Source organism: Lolium rigidum, chromosome 6 (assembly GCF_022539505.1).
Source record: "Lolium rigidum isolate FL_2022 chromosome 6, APGP_CSIRO_Lrig_0.1, whole genome shotgun sequence".
Taxonomy (NCBI): Eukaryota; Viridiplantae; Streptophyta; class Magnoliopsida; order Poales; family Poaceae; genus Lolium; species Lolium rigidum.
In genome coordinates, this window is record NC_061513.1 from 286,366,265 (window position 1) to 286,373,004 (window position 6,740).

Here is a 6,740-nt window from a genome sequence, read left to right on the forward strand (position 1 = left end):
GATGCTAGAATTGTCGTTATCACCTGCGTAATCAAGTAGTGGTATTTTAAGTTTTAACTACAGATAAAACTCAGTACTTGGATAAAACATTTGGTCAGCATTATTTAATTAGAATTAAGCTAAAAAAGCAGTATTTAATTAGAATCTTACATTTGTCAAGCTGGAGGTTTGAAGAGATACTATTCAAGTGCTTAACCTTGGAGAAGATTGTTTGCCCATATAAGTTTGCAAACTGAACATCAGTGTTTCTCTTGCAGTATAGACATTGGTGCCCTTATTTGTCTTCAACCTTGAAACATCCCAGGGGACAGAATTCAGGAGTACTGTATTCTCAATGCAATAGGACACAAATGAAAAATCAAGGTGTAGTTAGGCTTCACATTCAAGTGCCAAACAGTAATACCTTGAGACATCTCTGTAATTTGCAATATATCAACAAACTAAAGGAATAAAAAGTAACCCTTAAAAATAAGGAAGTGCATATTTTTATAATGAGGTATAGTATCACATACCTAAAGGTATGGATGTTTCCATGTCTGGCTATATGTTCATCCAACAGTAAGCATGCCCCCAGTTTCAATCAAATATTTTTTTTAGCAAGCACGCCCTCTAGGGAAACAGCACCACGGTAATCCTGAATTGTAGATAGAACGCAAGTTTGTTCATAAGAGTCACTTCATATTTCCGTAGATTTAAGTAAGTATATGATTATGTGTGAAATGGTAGAACCCTACAGTCCAAGAACAACAAATAGCAGTCATTCAATTGTATCAGTCTCATGTATTAGATCAACCCATGGTATTCAGAGTCGAATGATATTGTCAAGCGAATGGCATACCTGAAATTGAACAGGAATATCCCCCATTTCTACAAAACAATCATAGGAAGTAATAGAAAATTACCAATAAATTCATATACTAAACTAACATGAGGTTGAGAGAGAGATCCAGGGTTGTAGTTGGACATATCACACAAATCTATTGTGGAGGGATATGGCCTAATCTGCAGGTTGGCGTGACCATTGACCGGATGGATGGTTGCGGACTTGCGGTACCTGCACTTGCCATCGTAGATTCGATCCAGACACTGCTGGTGTTATCTCACGTGGTCTGTATGGGAACAGAGTCTGAGCCACTAATTGTTGCACATGATTCGGATAACAAAGATAACATTAGCCATATTTTGAGTTATTTCGGTTAAAACTTTTATGTGTTAAATAACAGTGCCATGTTTGTTGTTTTGGAGGGTGTATTAAATCACCGCATATGTCCGGCTTGATTCCAGCACAAGAAAAGCACATTGTCGACGGAGTTGATGGCATCTGAAAACTTATTTCCAGATTAACAAGTAATGCTACTACAATTCAGATGGTGTTGGGAGAACCAAAAGGCATGACTTTGCAAATATTCGAACCTTTGCCTTTTCTTTCTTTTTCGTTTTAATATATAGTCGAGTACAAAGATATGTGTTTCCTATTCCTTTTTTCTTCGTTTTTCTTAACACAAGCTCAAACTGAGTTTGGTGTTTTATCTGGACTTATCATGAACCAAATAACTTACATAATTGAACCTAGCTATTAGATGCAGTAGATATGATTTTAGTAGTGCCCCCCCCCCTCTTTTTCCGTACTCTCTGGAAATAAACAGTTATGTTCAGATGTGTGCCAGATTTATTCCAAGAGAGGAAACAAAGAACCTTTTGCTACCCACGTTATCATGGTTGATTGTTTCTCATCACTGACGACTCTCATGGCTGTGTTGGAATGAGAGTACTGCATATTACATATATGCAAGCTGTTGATTTTAGTCTCATGTGCCTGTATCTTTACCACAGGGTCTCACGCAGTGAAATTCTGATGAACAGGCCACGAGCAAGCCTTGGACTCTTGGTGTATTGGGTCCCTGCATTTGTGGTCGGTAGGCAGCATCTTGTGACACTGCTTGTGGATAAACACTCACAAGCATAATTGTAAAATAGCGTCTGTCCAAAGGTTTACCTTTTATTTTCTTCTTTTTACCATAGAAATGGAATTCTTTTCGTCTCCTGCTTCTTTCTTAAAATTTTCATGATTGTATATAAGAGTTAGCTACTCAGTTCGTGATTTGGTGTGCTTTATCGTGCCGCATTTGTTTTGTAATACCTAAAAACACGTTGTCATCTTCCCACCTAATTTTTATTATCGTTATACAAAGTGCACATCGGTGTAAATTTTACGGGGTCGTGCACAAGCAGGGCAGTTTCTACCAACTTAATAAGAGATCAGATTTAGATGAATATTAGATTTTGGCTGAAATGTTATTTCTATGCTATAGTTGTTTGAGAAGTAATTCTTTCCTGGTTTTCTTTGCATTATAAAATCACGAAGTTAATTCAAGAATGCCCTATTTGAATGAGCCTTGTTTCAGGAGTTGCATCTTCTGGTTGGGTCTGAAGATATTGGTTCAGCTACAGATCAGCTACCTGCCTTGCCTAATGATACGAGTAAAGGTAGCTTCGTTCTTAGTGGGAACAGATCTGATGCATAGGCGTCGTAAATATTTATGTGCAAAACTACATAAATTATATTGAATCTCTTTCACCTAAATGAACAAGCAGACATTTTATATCTGGCTAAACAAACGGCATATTTATGAGTTCAGATTTTGGAAAATATGTTAATTGTGTGCTTCTTTGGTATGCAAAATAATCTTCTTCTTAGTTACAAATGGATAATTAGACAAGAATGCTAAGTAGATCATAAATGATTAATATTTTTCCTTAGTTACTCATGTGTTCTTTGTCATATTCACTATACTGTAAACTAAATACGCATATTTAAAATTTCGTTGAAGAGCCATTTTGGTGCCAAACTCTTACGCGAGTTTGGAATTGTTTTTATTATGTCAAAGTAGAAGTGTACTGATTCTTTATTTTGTTGGAATCATTGAAGAGGCATTGTTTTTATTTCGTTGTGAGGACATCTCCATTGCCATCTGTGGTAACAAGGTTGATGTAAAGAACATGCAGCTTAAAGCCAAGCAGGTCACATTCCACAGTAAGAAGAGCTCGCAGTACTATGTAGCCTCTGCCAAGAGCAACCACAACTCTGAGAAGCCTTCCTTTTACCTTGCAAGGAAGTTAGCTAGGAGTCGTCTCCCTCCCTATTAGATTCTTTTGCATATTAAATCTTACTTTTATTTGATGATTCTTAGTAAGCCATGGCTCTCAAGCCCTGGGCCGGAAGTGATCTTCAACCTATGTAAGCAAGAACAGTATGTGACGTCCTATTTTTTCTTCCATTCGACTTCTTTTTACCGCATTTGTTCTGTAGATGCTCCTGTTATGAGTGAATGAATGGATCGTAGATTGTTGTTTGTACAATGTTTGCAGACACGAGGATGTGCCTGCTGCCGTTGCCACTGCATGTTGATGACAATATAATGAGTCTTATACCATACTTATGTAAGCAAGAACAGTATGTGACGTCCTATTTTTTCTTCCATTCGACTTCTTTTTACCACCTTTGTTCTGTAGATGCTCCTGTTATGAGTAAATGAATGGATCGTAGATTGTTGTTTGTACAATGTTTGCAGACACGGGGATGTGCCTGCTGCCGTTGCCACTGCCTGTTGAAGATGACAATATAATGAGTCTTACCATACTTTGACTTTGAGAGACAGAGACTGTTCTTTGTACAAGAGTCAGTTCGCTTTTAGATTGAAAGGCTTGATAGCCAGGAGAGAATGTTTTCCTTTGTTCAAGAACTATTGTGTGTGACATTGATCTACATGTCTGCCATGGATTTGTTGTTGGCCACATTGATGTGTTACTTATTGGTTCATCAATATTATTATGCATGTGGATCATCTGTATCTATCTTCTGTGTATGCATGTTTGTCTTGTGATCCTGAGCTATTTGTGTAATTTTAGATATCTGGGCTGCCATACAATTTTAACTCGGATTTGCTCCACTAAAGTTATTTTTGGTGCTCTTGTCTAATATTCGATTTTTAGTCATACTGAGCTAATAGTGCATTATCATTTACCCACCTGATTTTCATTGGTGCAAATTCCACGGGGTCGTGCGCCAAGGCGCACATCTAAATCTAGTTCTTTTAGGCTTGGGCTTAGTTTCACAGTTAAGCTGATCGAGAAGCTAAAGAGAACTGGCCCTTAATTGCTCCTATGGCTTAGAACTAATAGGAAAACGTGAAACTCCATCAGGCCAAATCTCATAGCACGATCATGTCCCAATCGTTCCAGCCTACCAGGTCTAGAAGCGATTTTTCTCTCAACACTTGTGTTTCGCCGTCTGCAATCCAGACCGACTTGGCGACATCCCGATTAGCTGATGAATAAAATCGAATTCGTCTCTTCAACTGTATCGTAGCCTTGCGCCGGCAGAAAATCGTTGTTTCTGGTGCTCTTCGGCGTGCCCCGCCCCGACGAGGCGACGTGCCGGCGTCCTTCTCAAGGTACTGCTGCAATTCATCTAGCCGTGTTGAATTGTTTGAATTAGTAGTAAATTTATGAAATAGGATAAATCATAAGAATAGTAAGTTTTAATCTGGTGCTGAAAAAAAGTTGACAGATAAAAATTGAAAGCAACAGCTCAGTCTCATACCTCGGTGGATTGGCGAGAATAGCACTTAAAAAAAAATGAAACAATGTCTAGGAGGAACTAGAACACTATTGATATAGTAGAAGCGGGACTTGGCGTGACAATTCCAAAATTCGTCCCTGACAGGGATCGAACTCTGGTCGTTAGGGTGCGCCACTGCGACCCTAACCACTGGGCTAAGCCCACGTCGTCAAAAATTGAATTAGTGCTAGGAGGAACTAGACACTAAATGATATAGTAGAAGCGGGACCTCGGCGTGAGAATTCCAGAAATTCGTTCCTGACAGGATTCGAACTCTGGTCGTTGGGGTGCGCCACTGCGATCCCAACCACTGGACTATGCCCATCGCGAGAATAGCACTTGAGATGATGTCTCATAGAAGATTAATTATGAAGATATGGGGTTCGCTTGTTACTTTACTATTATATTTAATATTTTAGCATGGACATCCCGAAGTAATATAATCAAATAAATGTGGATTTCGTTTCACTAGTTATTGAGTTCAAAAAGAAAAATGAGGGCCTCATTTTACGAGTCGCACCGGGGCTCCCAATTTCTAGGGACGGCCCTGGCTTCGGCTAATCAGGATGCACGCTTTTAACTCTTGTGTTTTCATCTTCGCGACGAATGGACGATCGATCTACTAGGTGAAAGAACCGTACGTTCAATAACCTTCACCGTTTTTTAGCAAACCGATTGTTTAGTATTCAACATGGGCGGTCCACTTTTTGCAGATATATGTTTCTACATGAATTATGTTGTTAAGTATTCATTACTACAATATTTGCATTTCTTTGATTTTTTTTCGAAAAGGGCAATAAGACCTTAGCCTCTGCATCAATCAATGCACGCTGATTTATGCTTCTTCGATATTGCGCTAAATATTTACATGCATGATAATAAGTTTGAAAAACAGAATCGTCAGTACCTAGCTAGAAGAAGCAAGTTCGAAACAACAACAAAAGGAACATTCAAAACTTGTACCGCAAAGAATTTGTGATATTGAGTAACAGTAAAACTTAACCATCTAGGAGCCACCACGGCGTTTTGGGCCATTTTGGTTCACCTGTGCGCTGTAATGGGCCGACCCAACGTCTCGAGGGCTGCTACTCTGAAGACCTGCTTGGGTGGCCTGTCATCAATCTTACATGAAATCGTTCGATCAACTGGCCCACGGGTCAAAGCGACTCAATCTGGAGGGGCAAATCCTATTCTCCGCTTATAGCGGGACGGATCCGGGGCTCCGCACAGGGAAATTTTTTTCTGGGCCGGCCCATTTAGCGAAGGCAGTGCGTTTCTCCGGTTTTTGTTCTGTTTCGGTGGGTTTCTCTGGTTTTTCTTCCGGTTTTCACTGGTTTTCCGATTTTTGTCAGTTTTTAAAACTTTTTTCAAATTCGAATTTTACAACTTTTTGAAGTTTTTAAATCCGAACATATTTCAATTTTCGAACATTTTCGAATTTTGAACATTTTTTAAATTTGAACATTTTTTGTTTAGAACAATTTTTAGAATTGAACATTTTTTGAATTCGAATATTTTCTAGTTTCAAAATTTTTAATGTTCGAATATTTTTTAGATTCGAACAATTTTAAAATTTGAACATTTTTCAGATTTGAACATTTTTTGTTTAGAACAATTTTTAGATTTGAACATTTTTTTAATTCGAATATTTTCTAGTTTCAAAATTTTTAATGTTCGAATATTTTTTAGATTTGAACAATTTTAAAATTTGAACATTTTTTAGATTTGAACATTTTTAAGATTTGAACATTTAAAATTTCGAACATTTTTTAGATTCAAAAAATTTCGAATTTCATCATTGAAGCAACTAGCAATTTTCCAGATTTGATCATTTATTCAAAATTTGAAAACATACATCGTTAGAGTCCAGCGATTGAACGAACGAGGGCATTGTGTGACCTTGACGTAAATGGGCCCAGCCCAATTTGTCTTTCCTTGAGCGATTTTGGTCAATGGCATCGCTTAAAGCGTAGAATAGGGGCTCCCAAATCCTATTCTCCGCTTATAGCGGGACGGATCCGGAGCTCCGCACGGGAAATTTTTTTCGGGCCGGCCCATTTAGCGAAGGCGATGCGTTTCTTCGGTTTTTGTTCTGTTTCGGTGGGTTTCTCTCGGTTTT

General features: G+C 38.3%; 1 long non-coding RNA gene across 2 annotated transcripts; it reads left to right on the forward strand.

The window, feature by feature from the left end:
* The first annotated feature begins 2,808 nt into the window (after positions 1–2,808).
* LOC124667620 lies at positions 2,809–3,737 on the forward strand. Of its 2 annotated transcripts, none has more exons than XR_006991340.1 (2): positions 2,809–3,441; positions 3,548–3,737. It is a non-coding gene; the product is annotated as an uncharacterized LOC124667620 (long non-coding RNA). The 2 variants fall into 2 exon arrangements; XR_006991339.1 differs by having other exon boundaries at positions 3,573–3,737.
* The last annotated feature ends 3,003 nt before the right edge of the window (positions 3,738–6,740 follow it).